Raw genomic sequence first — 14,206 nt, 5'->3', positions numbered from 1 at the left:
ACCGTGATGCCAATCAAAACTAATTCCATCTATTGACCTTGCCTGAACAGCTGGAGTATTTTTCTGGTTTATTTCCTTGTGTTTGTTCACTTACATCTGCTGCAAAGCACAATCAGCCTTTGTCCAATAGAAGTTGGCTAATTTGGTGAGGATGATGCTGACGAGTTATTCCAGGTAAAGGTGCCAATCAAGTTTACAGCTGTGTCCTTGTTCTCAGAATTACTTTCAAATGGTTAGCATGGTTATATTTGCATCCAAAAATGATACTGTTACATTAACTATAATTATCCTTCCCAAATTGTTTTTGTTGTGCAGTGCTCAGAATATTTTTTTTTCTAGCCTCCAACAGAAAATGTAGCATTGATTAGTGGATAATGTTGGGAAATACTTTGTTCAGTGCATTTTGCTGAATTGAATTCTTTGCTCAGTGCATGCCAGATTCACCTTTCTGAACTCACAATAGATGATAAATACTTGAGAATAACTTTGTGCCATTAGTCTAGAGCAACAGAATGGCACATGACATTTTACATCAGCAGTATTTGTGTGTAAAACTGCCAGATTAAGTGAAAAACTAGCAATAGGTTCTGCAAGGAAAAAGGATTAAACTCACAGTAGCATTTGTTGCAAAATAAAATGACTCACTGGTTTGCCTACAGGTGTTTATTTACAGCGTAATGGGTTTGGAATGAGTGTGATTCTGTTGATAGTTAAAGACAAAAAAAAGACACCTTGCTGTACCTATTGCATTCCTCTCAAAAGGGTTCTCTGTATCAATACTAACAGGGAAACACCTCATTTAAAATATATATGCAGGTATGTCCCGCTTTACAAAACTAGAGCGTTCCCGTGAAACCTTTCGTAAGCTGAAATGGTGTAAAGCAAAAACCCATTGGAGGCTATTTTTGTAAAAGCAAAAAGCCATAAAAGCGAATTTTTGTAATTCGAGTATTCGTACAGCGGGGTATACCTGTATGGTCATTTTTACGGGTCTCGTCTTCCAGAGCTGCTATTGTGAATGCTTAGTGATTGAGATTGTCCAAAACGAACATTAAGATTGAAATTAATGGCTTTTTGGGGATTTGCACAGGAGATGGGGTTGTGATGTTATTGAAAGGGAAATTAGATTTGTGAGGACATTATGGTAGATTAGATTAACTGGCTAGTGTTCTGGACTATAGATCCTGAGATATGAATTCAAATGACAGGTGAAAAATTTATATTCACATAATTAAATAAATTTGGAATCAAAATAAAACACTTGTCAATGTAATGGCATCTACGAAATCAATTGAGTATTGTTAAAAATCCATAAGATCTCTAATGCCATTCAGGGAATGAAATCTGGCATCCTACCCAGGTCTGTCCTTTATGTGACTCCAGGCTGACTGATGACTGCTTCTTGATACTAGCTCCTTCAATCTTGGCCTTCATTGCTGGAATTTAAGAGCAGGGAGGTCATGCTGCAGCTGTTCAAGGTACTGGTGAGGCTGCATTTGGAGAAATGCATGCAGTTGTGGTCTCCTTACTTGAGGAAGGATGGACTGGCTTTGGAGGCAGTGCAGAGGAGGTTCACCTGGTTGATTTCAGAGATGAGGAGGTTAGCCTGTGAGGAGAGATTAAGTCATCTGGGGCTGTGCTCGCTGAAATTTAGAAAAATGAGAGAAAATCTTCAGAAACGTATCAAATTATTATAAGATAGAGGTAGGTAAGATGTTTCCATTGGTGGGGGAAACTAGAACTAGGGAACATAGCCTCAAGATTCAGGGCAATAGATTTAGGCCGGAGATGAGGAGGAACTGCTTTCCCAAGAGGGTGATGACATCTATAGAATTCCCTGCCCATGAAAGCAGTGGAGGCTACCTCAGTAAATATATTTAAGGCAAGGTTGGATAGGTGTTTACAAAGCTGGAGGATTAAGGGATATGGGGAAAAGGCTGGTGATGAGCCTCTCATCAGATCTGTCAAGATGAAGAAGCAAAAGGATTGGTTGTAAGTTTGCAGATGATGCGAAGGTTGGAGGAGTGTGGATAGTGCTGCAGGTTATCATTGGTTTAAAAATAGGAGATAGACAGGATGGGCAGTAAAGTGGCAGATGGAGTTCAATCTGGATAAGTGTGAGGTGATGCATTTTGGAAGGTCAAACCAGAAGGCAGAGTACAGGGTTAATGGTCAGATACTTAACAGTGCAAAAGAACTGAGAGACCTTGGGCTCCAAATCCATACATCTCCTAGAGGTTGCTGCGCAGGTTGGTAGGATAGTTAAGAAGGCCTGTGGGAATGTTGGGCTTTATTAATAGGGGGATTGATTTTCAAGAGTCGAGAGCTCCTGTTACAAATTCCTGGTGAGACCACACGTAGAGTATTGTGTTCAATTCTGGTCACCTCATTACAGGAAGGATGTAGAAGCTATGGAGAGGGTGCAGAGGAGATTTACAGGATGTTGCCTGGATTGGAAAACAAGGCTTATGAGGGAAGGTTAGCAGAGATAGGAGTCTTCTCTTTGGAGCGTAGAATGATGAGAGGAGACTTAATCGAGGTCTTCAAGATTATGGGAGGCATAGATAAGGTAGTCAGCACCCTTTTCCCAGGCGTAAGTAACAAACACCAGAGAACATCCATATAAAGTGAAGGGAGGAAAGTTTAGGGCAGACATCAGGGTTTTAAAAAAAAACACAAAAAATTCTCAGTGCCTGGAATCCCTGCCAGGGATAGCGGTGGTGGCTGAAACATTTGGGGCATTTAAGAAAGGAAAATAGAGGGTTTATCCCGTTCTCAACCCGTTTCTTTCCACTTACATACCACTTTAAGTAATCCCTATGCCATAGGTGCTCCATGATTAATAAGAGATTGCTTAAGGTGGGATGTGTGTGGAAAGAAAAAGGTTTGAAAACCACTGTTTTAATTGTACCTCATTGACTCGTTATGTGCATGGTTTCAGAACTCCAAAGGAAATGGGCTAATGATGATGTTTCTCAAGCAAAATATTTCAGTAACAATTGGGTCTAGAGCAGTGGTTCTCAACCTTCCCTTCCCACTCACATCCCACCTTAAGCAATCCCTTATTAATCACAGAACACTTATGGCATAGGTATTACTTAAGGTGGGATGTGAGTGGAAAGAAAAAGGTTGAGAGCCATTGGTTTAGTCATTTTTAGCAGGAATATTTAGCTGAAGGGCCTGTACTGTGCTGTTGAGTTTTATGTTCCCAGGACTGTCAGGATGTTGCAAATCTTCACAAGACCTTTTGGCTGTCTGCCTGGTAACCTCCTCAAATAGGATGCCTATCATGGGAGTCTTGTATCAGGAGTGTAAGCAATGTTGCCTGCCCAACAGTAATCAACAGAGTGACTAGGACCGCAATAAGGGATGTTGAGTTAGGATGGGACACAGGTGGCAATTGCTTCTCCTTCCACTGAACTTGGAGGATCTTACCAAGACAGGTTCAGTGGTAAGGTAGACTTTTAAGTTTGATGCCTGTCTGAGATTTTAATCTTCAAATACCTTTTTTTTCCTTCTCATTTGACCAAGGGCTGTGCTGGCACATTGAAAGCAGTGATGAATTTATCATTGAGGTTGTCCTTTGCCACAAGGTGGATTCATAAATACTGGTGTGATCCACATTTCCCACTGTGAACCTCTGGCAGCGTTTAGTTCAGTAGATAGTGGCCCTGTTAGTGTAGCAGTTAGCACAACCTAATACAGCGCCAGTGACCCGGGTTCAAATCCACTGCTGTCTGCCATGAATTTGTACGTTCTCCCCATGTCTGTGTGGGCCTCCTCGGGGTACTCTCATTTCATTCCATGTTCCAAAGATATATGGGGTTAGGTTAATTGATCAACTGGGTGGCATGGGCTTGTGAAGAGCCCTGTTACAGTGCTGTACCTCTCCAAACCATCAATCTGTTCGGTGGTCGGCTTTGGTCTTGCAGATGTTGAATGCAAGGCACAGACTCTTTTTTTGTTTTGCTGCATGAGTCAACAACATCTTGGAGCTCAGCTTCCAAGCCTGCATAATTGCAAGCATTATCTGAATGCTGCCGCTCCATTACAGAGATCTGTGTGACCTTGGCTTTGGAGTGCGGTGACTCCAGGTGGAACCGTTTCCATTTAGCTCTACTCCCATGGGGTTCATGTTGGAGGTGTCACATGACGACAAGGAGGATTAAAGAATAATGTGTTGGGGCCATGCTGATGCTTCCTACTGAAACCAGCCTCCACTTACATTAGTTCTGGCCCATTGATTGGTACCGTTGCTTGCATGGTGTTGTGGAACCAAAGTAACATGGCATTGAATTCCTGTGGGCCGCAAAACTTGAGGAAAATGTTCAAACGGCCCTCCTGGGTGATGGAATGAAAGGCTTTCATGAAGAATGTCATGCCCAGCAGCTGGTCGTACTCCCTGCATTTTCCTCACTGCGGGACCACGCGATGAGGATTATATCCACTCTGCCTTTGGATGGATGAAGCCCACTCTGTGATAGCTGGTTGACGTTGCATTCGGATGAGGAAATGTGGAGAGGCAGCTGAGGGGAAGCTCTATTTGATCTTCACTAACATGCAGCATTAATTTGTAGCTTCCTCACACTGTCATGGTTGAAACAAGAATCTTAAAGAGTCCTCAGGGCAAAACCCCTCCCCACCACTTTAAGTGACTACATCTATTTAATTTAGTATGTCCACTTCCTAATCTCACCACCTTCAGCTCTATCTCAATGTCAAATCTAAGATTAGAACTTTCCGTGGGTCATACCATGCAGTGGTACCATACACAATAGTTGCTATCACAAGTCCACATTCAGACGTAGCTTTCAGATTATAGATAACTGGAACAATTTCTTATAAGCAAAATAATATTTCTATTCATCTCGATGTCTTCATTAATGGCGCTGAATGTCATATGCCATAAAAATTCTGGCCAAATTTATCTTCATATCTTAAAAATATCCATCATCCACTTAACTGACAGATTGAATGGGGAATCCACCATGAAGAAACTGCATAGCACCTAATGTAAAACGGTGATTATAATGTGGCTTTAATCATTCATTTAGAATGATAACAGGCCTTCTTATCAACCTGAATATATACCTTTGGAACACGGGAGGAAACTGAAGCACCTGGAGGAAACCCACGCAGACGCAGGGAGAAGGTACAAACTCCTTACGGAGAGTGGAAAATTCGACCCTGGGTTGTTAGGGCTGCAGCAGTGTTGTACTAACTGTGTCGCCGATGTTGAATGACAAGTGGAAGATTAGGACATTTCTTTTTCAAAATGGTAATTGCTACTTCAAACATTTGGTGAAATGTTGTCAAAAGGAGGAGAAAATGGAAAGCATAGGGTTAGAGAGAGAGTTGGAGTGAGTGGGTGATAGAAGGAACCATACAAAATACAAAACAAAAATCAAGAAGACTATGTTCTGCGAATACTCTGTGAGGTGTATATTTATTCTGTTTCATTATTTTGTATTATTACTGAAAAGTTAAAGTAATCTGATCAATAGCTGTCTCAAGTCCCCATACAGGTGCCCAAATACTCCTTCAGTGACCAGCATTGTTTATGCCTTGATATCACAGTGGATGAATTCCTAATCAACTGTTGTTGTCTTCGTACTTCTTATTTTCTGGGTTGTCCTTTTTAAAAGCAAGGTCTGAATGCCTCGTTAGTACAGGTGCCGAACCCTTTACTCAGGGTTCCAAAAACTGGGAACCTCCAAAGACTGGCACTTTTTTTTTTCGGTGGATGATATCTGCTCATCAAAGATGGAGTTTGGTGCCAAACATGACCTGACGCAACCCTCGCTCAACTCCCGTGTATCCTGTCGCATTCCACATCGTTATTTAGTGGTATCATTACTTTATAAGTGTCCTACCCGTCCAGCATGACCCTCGCTCAACTCATGCTGGAATATCCCGTGTCGTTCCGCTACTTTACAAGTGCCTCCGAATCACCGAATACTGATGCCCGTCCAGCGTCACGACGTTTTCAGTTTGCCCAGTGGTAGCTCAGTGCAGGATCATCGCTATCCCTAATCCCCCAGCACCAGCACAGGGGAACCATGATGGGGGCTGTTCCCCTGGTGCTGGTACAGTGGGGTGGGGCATGGGGGGAGAGAGAGACGGCAGTGAGACTTGGGCGGGCAGAAAAGCGACAAGGAATCGGGGGGGGCAGGGAGAGACAGCAGCTTGACTTGGTCGGGTGGGCTTAAAGGGACCATCATTTTAAAATGATTCTGAAATCCAGAAGATTCCAAACAACGGCAGATATCTGGTCCTGATGATCCCGGATAAAAAGTTAGGCACCTATATCACAAACTCAATGTCACCCAAAGTCAATTGATAGTTTAAACTTTCTGTAACCACTGACATTCAATTCTGCATAAATACACATTTACAATAATATTACTTGAATAAACATTGCACAGACGATGCCTGACATCATCTGCATCATAAAGTGCTTTAATATTTGAAATGAAAGTTAGATCAGGGGTCCCCTGCTTCTGGCCGGGAAGATGCCAAATGGAGCTGGGTCCAAGTCTTCAGCATCGGTGACGACGACTCCATTCTCAGCATCAGGTGTGGTGTCGTCCGCATCCAAGAAGTCACCTCGGGCCCCTGGCCAGGAGTAGGGATCTTGTGCTTTACAATTCTTTCAACCCCAGAAGTTTAATCAACCCCGCAACCCAGTGTTTATTGACTCCCTGGCATTTTCTGACCCCTTTTATAGTCCCATCGACACCCCAGGGGTCGATATCAACCACTTTGGTGACCCCTAAATTAGATGAAGGGTTTCTGTCACACAAAATTACCAATCTACCTAGGGGTTTTTTTTTGTCCCTTTGTTCACCTTTTCTATTCCCTCTCCTCTCTCTGGTTCCATCTGGCAATCACCATGCACCCCCTCCCCCACTTCCACCCTCTCCTCACCTAGTTCTACTTGTCATTTCTTCCCTTGCAGTCTTGAAGCAGGATTTCAATCTGAAACCTTTTGCCTCCACAGATGCTGCTTGACACATTGACTTCTTCCAGCATTTGGTATTGTTCTCTATTCCAGTATCTGGTGCCCCTTTTGCCTTCTGTTGTGCAGCCTTTCTTCATATAAAATTATAACATTTTTTTCCTACATATTGCATAATTCTAAAGCCTGCCATGAAATTAATAACAATAGATAAATGAACAATGAGAGTGTTCGACTTATTTTATAAAACCCTTCACTAATTCATATGTTTTGGACATGTCGGAGTCTTGGGAAATACTGGAAGGAAGTATTTCAAACCATTTCTGTACTTTTTAAAGTTAATTTTAAGCCTCATCCTTTAACTGCCTTGTTTGGAATTGCTGGAGAGAGTGGCATAACTTTAATGGCATCTGATTTGCACGTATTGGCTTTTTTCTCTTATGGCTAGGCGGATAGCGTTACTTAGATGGAAAGACATTGCTCCGCCTTCTCACCCTCAATGGTAAGGTGATGTCGTGTCATGTTTAAATCTAGAGAAGATTCGTAGCTCAATTTCCGATTTGAATTTAAGTTTTCAAACAGTGTGGGGTCCCTTTTTGAATTACTTTCAAAATCCTTGATTTGGTATCAATGCAGACATGTTGGCTAATAGGTCATTTATTACTGTGACAGGGAATTTTTTTTCTTTCTTTGCCAAACAGCTTTGGTCTTGGGATTAGATTTTCTTTTTATTATAAAATATTGCCTTAATATAAACTGTCTGATTAAGAATGCAAGGTACCGTGGATGAAATAGTGTGATCTGAGTGTAGTGTATTCTGCACTTTCCTATTTTTTGATTTTTAAATATGTATTCTTAGGTACTCTGTATTTTTTATATATATAGAATTTCAATAAAAATAATGAAAAAGAAAAAAAAGTCTTTAATGGTAAATAGAGTTGTCCCATTACACTGATATTTGTTTACAGTCCCTGCTCTTAACAAACATAAAATTTTACAATCAATTAAAGTCACAAAATGTCAACCTTCGTTAACCAGTAACAAAGCTGGATTTGACAATAACAAATGCCAAGAAAAATCTAGAAAGAAAAGGCAAAATAATGCATTGCTGACCATCTGAGATAATAGCAAAAACCTTCTGGAAATCGCACAATGGATCAGGAATCACTCGTGGAGAGAGAAAAAAAAATCAGTGTTAATAATTCAAATCTGTAATCTTGTGTTGCAAATTGGAAGATATAGGAGGTTTAGCAGTTAACTAAAAAGTGTGACTGGACACTTTTACCTGGATTTTCCTCATCTCCATTGTAGCCTCTCCCTTGCCTGTCCCAACCTCAACTGTAGTTATTTACACCCACTGGGAACACAGCTTTATTGGTGGAATTATGACTCACCATGGTTCCTTCTATCATCCGCTCACCCCTACTCTCTCCCTAACCCTATGCTTTCCAGTTTATCCTCCTTTTGACAACTCAAAACCTCCCCCAAAACAAAATGAAAGTCCATTTTCCCTAACTTTGAACATTTTTTTTTTAAAAAGTCCATTCAGAAATAAAATGGCACTGGAGACTCTTTGCAAGCTGACTTGAGCAGATCCACTCCTCGCGTCTGTGCGTGGGTTGCCTGGATGGCACACAAAATATAATATGGCTTTTCACTGTATCTTAGTACATCCGACAATAATCAATTCAATCATCCTACATCCTTCACTTCTGATTAAATGTCACAAATAACTCATAGATGCTCCCTGACCTTCTGACTGTTTTTCCAGTAGGGTTTTTTTTTAATTGCTCTGCTTGGAGCCTTGTGTAACCAATGCACAGAAAAAAAGACTGATCATTTTGTTAACCATGTTAAGTCAGAACCCAATGTTTAAAAGAGGGGTATGGTGACATCCTATTCTCATATAATTCTGCCTACTTAATACCCAATTGGCCTACACCCCCGGTATGTTTTGAATGGTGGAAAGAACTCCCGGGAAAAACCCATGCAGACATAGGGAGAACTTACAGACAGCGCGGGATTCAAACCCCAGTCTCGATTGCTAGATCTATCACAGTGTTGCGCTAACTGCTATGCCAACTGTGCCACCTAACTTGTGATATATTCTTGGCTGGAGACATACTGATGATGAGCAGCTATAGTGTTCATCTTGCAGCCAAAGCATTCATTTCGACCATTCATTACAGCATTCATAACACACCACAATTATGGATCCAAGAAGGTCATGCTCCCGTTAAATAGTTGCTCATATATTGTTGATGGTTGGATCTATATTTCCCGTGAAGTTCATATGGCTTTGAGGTGGGTGGTTCCCAAATGTCATCTGCTTCACACTCTGGTACAAGCCATCCAGATACTGGGAAATCTCTTCCAATTCTTTGTTCATTTTCCCTGAAATGCAATTAATTTAGAAATATTAGCTGAAGAGATCAACTCTGATGGACATGCAAATTCTCTTTAAAATTAAAGCAGCTTTAGACTTCCCTGTTTCACGGACAAAGATGGGGCTCGAAAACTTGCACCAGACACTGCTGGGTAGATGATGTGGGCGAGTCAGTAAGTGCCCTTTCGAGATTTCTTTTCCTTTGAGAAAGTATCTAAATTTCTGTTGGATTCTCCCCCTTTCCAGTTGTGTTTGGAACACGAGCCTCATGCAGAAATGCAAACTCAAAGTCATGTCACATGGTGCCAGAATTCACTGAAGCTCCAAAGGCAACATGTTCTCATCCCCTGAGAATATAGGCATGATCTACTGGTGGAAGGTACCATGGTGCCAGGAAACTTTCTATGGATGCTGTGCGACCTGCTGAGCAAAAATGTGGGCATCTCTCATGTCAAACTCATGGGTATAGAGGTTATCTGAAAGGACTGCCAGGTCAGTGGTCTGAATGAATGATCCAGAGGTAGGATTTCAAACTGTAAATCAACACGGATAGCGCAACACTGTTAGAGGCCCAGTGATCCGGGTTCGAATCTGCCACTGTCTGTCGGAAGTTTGCACATTCTCCCCGTGACCTTTATGGGTTTTTTATTTTAATTTAGATACTCAGCACAGTAACAGGCCTTTCCGGCCCATGACCCCGTGTTGCCCAAATACACTCAATTAACTTACAACCCATTTTTGAATGGTGGGAGTAAACTGGGGGAAGACCCACGCAGGCACAGGGAGAACGTACAAACTCCTTACAGACAGCTCTGGATTCAAACTCGAGTCGCTGGTGCTGGAATCCCATTGCATTGACCATTTTCTCAGGGTGCACCGCTTTCTTCCCACCCTCCAAAACATTCAAGGTTGGTAGGTTAATTGGCAACAATGAGCCGGAAGAGCCTTCTACTGTGCTGGGTCATTAAAATAAATTGTAATTGTTGAGTATGACTCTAGCAACTGCCAATAAAAACCCAACCAGTTCACTGACGTTCTTAAAGAAAGGAGACCTGAAGGTCTGAAATGAACTTGTGTCTCCGGAACCACAGCCATGCGATTGATTCCATGGTCCCAATGTCGCCTGAAGCTGAGAGCTGATGGCTCTCCATCACTTGCCCAAGAAGAATTAGGGATGGGCTCTAATGGCAGCCCCTGCCTACAATGCCCTAATTCCCATGGATGAATACAAAAGCGGGTAGTGTCCAACACACACTAGTATGGTCAAGCTCATCCGAAGTAGCAGTGTGGGGCTCACAATGAAGGAGAATGAAGGTTAGACAAAAACAGAACACAACCACCATGCCAAAAAAGGACAAGGTCAGACGTTGGTTAGGCAGTGTCTGTGGAGAGGAACTGAGTCAACATTGCAGGTCAATGACCTTGCGAGTGAATGGTCGTTGTTTCAACCCTTCGAGCCTGCACCATCATTCAATATGATCATGCAACCTCAGTACCATATTCCTGCATTCTCTCCATACCCCTTGATCCCTTTAGACAATAGTGTTACATCCAACTCCCCTTTGAATATACCCAATGAACTGGCCTCAACAACTTTCCATGAGCCATGGGGTAAATCAAGAGTTTCAGACTGAGCTAAACGAGTAGCTGAGAGAAGGATGTAATATCAGAGAGGAGATGTTTCCCTCTCTGTGCAAGGTACCAAAGCTCCTATGGTTCTGTCTGAAGGGAATTCAATCAACACTGACCATCTGATCATTCCAGCTGTTTGTGGAAACTTGTTCATAGTTGCTCTTCCAATTGTAACAGTGACTACACCAGTGGTTTCAACCCTTTCCATGCCCCCCCCCCCCAACTCACACACCACCTTAGGATGCCATAGGTGCTCTGTAGTTAGTAAGCCATTACTTAAGGTGTTATGTAAGTGAGAACCATTGCTTTCAGATATTGATGGGTTCAGGCAACATGCCATATAAATGAAAGCTCTATATCTCCATCTAATAGTTTATCAATGTAATTAATTGGATCCATGTAATTACCATCTATTGAATAAGACACGGTCGTTTGCAGATAGGCATAGATGCAATAACTACCTTCATCTGCCTGTTCACAAACAAGCACATCTCCCCGACTGGAATCTGAAGCTGGTGAGGCAAGGCATGACAATGGGCGCATTGGATCTGATTACAAAGAGTCCACATGTACCTGAGTAGTAAACAATGAGCAGACCAATGGCAATGCTGACCAGCAGAAGCAGAAGTACCAAGGCGTAGAAAACTTTATCTTGGGAAGTAGTCTGACAGCAGACACAGCTGCACTCACATCGATCTTGCGACCCACAGCGTGGATCAGACGGACTGGCTGAGACTGGCTCACCCTGCCCCCGTTCCAGTACATGGGAAGTCACCAGCCCATTCACAGAGGTCTCCCCTCCCGGAAAGCTGACCGAGGGCCTCGTTTGGTTTCGATCTGGAAAGTGAACGTTGCAGTATCAGTGATCACCAATAAAGGCAGGAAAAACTTCTGTAGAAAAATTGCCTATTAATTGAGTTGCTTTCCAATAAGAATTGTTTTAAAATGAGACTTTTGTAGGAATATTGAACATTACAGTACAGAACAAGCCCCTCAGCCCATAATGCTGTGCAAACCTATGTAAACCTATTCCACAACAACCTACCCCTTGTCAACCACACACCCATAACTATTTTTCTTACATCTATGTGCCCATACAAGTGTCTTTTAAATGTCTCTATTGCACCAGCCTCCACCACCACTCCTGACAATGCATTCCAGGCATGCACCACTGTTTGTAAAAAGCTTACCTCTGACATCTCGCCTAAACTTTCCCCCCATTCACTTTAAACAGATGTCATCTGGTACTTACTGTCATCACCCTGGGAAAAAGGAGCTGACTGTCTACCCTATGCTTCTCCTAATCTTGTATATTACGTTTCCTAATAATAAATGAAATCCCAACTTGTATTTATACAATTCTTTAACAGTGTGCATATATCAGAATCAAGTTTATTATCGTGAACACGTGTCATGAAATTTGTTCATCAAGAGGACGTTGAGCATTGGACATCAGAGGAAGGAAGTCATGGTCAGTGATGTCACTAGATGCAGGTAGGGGCAGACTTGGTATTTACCCCGCATCTCCTGTTTTCCACACATCTGCCCTGGTCTCTTCTGCCTCTCGACACAAGGACAAGATCCCCTTTGACCTCACCTACCACCCCCCAGCTTCCACATCCAACATATTATTCTCCATGATTTCTGCCACCAACAACGTGATCCCACCATCAGACACATCTTCCCCTCTCCACCTTCTAGTCGGGACTGCTCCCTCCAGAATTCCCTCGTCCACTCATCCCTTCCCACTAAAATACCCCCTTGCAACCTAACCCTATGACCACCGGAAATGCCACACTTGTGCCCACTCCTCATGTCTCACCACCATTCAGGACCCCAAAGAGTCCTCCCAAGTGAAGCCACGCTCAACTTGTGAATCTGCAGGGCTCATCTACTGCACACAGATGTACCCCCCCCCACCACCTCCCCGTGGTACATTCTACATCAGAGAGCAGAGAGACTGGACGCAGACTGGGAGATCATTTAATTCAAAGCCTTAACTACCTCCACTGCAAAAATGGCCGACCATTTTAATCCATGCTGACATGTCTGCCAATGGTCTCATGTCCCGTCAAACTGAGATGAGTCACAAACTGGAGGAACAACTCCTAATATTTCATCTGGGCAACTTTCTAACCGGCATCAACATTAATTTTTCCAATTTCCATTAGGCCCCTCTCCTGTCTATCTCTCTTTCTCTGCTCCAGCTTCCCTCTCCCTTCAGGGAGTTACCCCCTAACCCAATCACCCTCAGCTATTTTCTCTTCTGCCCACTCACCCATATCCACCCATGACCTCTAGCCTCCCTACCCTCTTATTCATACCTTGAAGAAGGTCTCAGGCCCAAAACTTTGGTGAGAACCCTTTGTTTTTGAGAGATCCTGCAGGGCCTGTTGAGTTTCTCCAGCACTTTTGTGCTTTGCAATAGTCCTATACGGCAGCTTCAAACCGGCACCCCACCATTTATAGATACACCCGGTGCTGTTCCCAGCACTCTCTTCTGCATTCCTATTGAACCAAGATCTGATCCTCTGGCTTGATAGCAAAGGTAGAGTGAGGAATATGCTGGGCTGTAGGATTATACAGATCAATATCTCTTCAGCTGTTGATGGTCTGCTGTGCCCCATGCATGTTCAGTTTGAACTGCTAGATCTGTTCTGAATCCATTCCATTTCCCACGCTTGTAGAGTCACACAAGATCGTTGGAGACTGAACTTTGACTCCATAAGAATACGTGGTCGCCTCCTCTGCCGCAGGTACATCAGCAGACTCAGTATCAGGACCGCGTCCTCGAGAGCTTGGTGTGTGATCGTTCCGCCAAGCTGTCCTTGGTGAAGGATTTGGAATTGCTCCATCAGAGTACACTCTGGGCCCATGTAATTTTTTTTGTGCTTCTGCCAAGTGCTGTGAAACATGGAGGATTGCTGAGGAAGGATGGTAGGTGGTAACAGGAGGACCTGATGTTTGACCTGATGTCATGAGACTTGGTGAGGTCTGAAATCAATGTTCAGGCCAACTCCTCCAACATAGTTAAGATTGTTCTGTGTGAGTGACAATGTATACCGAAGGATTTATAAGGCTGTTACTTGTCTTGACTGTGGGATGATTCTCCTAAGTTAGACACCAGTCCTCAGGTGTTTGGGCTCTCTGCCAAGTTCACAGGGCTGGAATTGTTTTTGTCATGCCTAAATTCAGAGCCCACATCAACATTGGGTGATCTGTCTTGCTTT

Source organism: Narcine bancroftii, chromosome 5 (genome assembly GCF_036971445.1).
Source record: "Narcine bancroftii isolate sNarBan1 chromosome 5, sNarBan1.hap1, whole genome shotgun sequence".
In the NCBI taxonomy this organism is placed as follows: Eukaryota; Metazoa; Chordata; class Chondrichthyes; order Torpediniformes; family Narcinidae; genus Narcine; species Narcine bancroftii.
The sequence above is the reverse complement of the archived record's forward strand: the minus strand, read 5'-3'. Positions refer to the sequence as shown.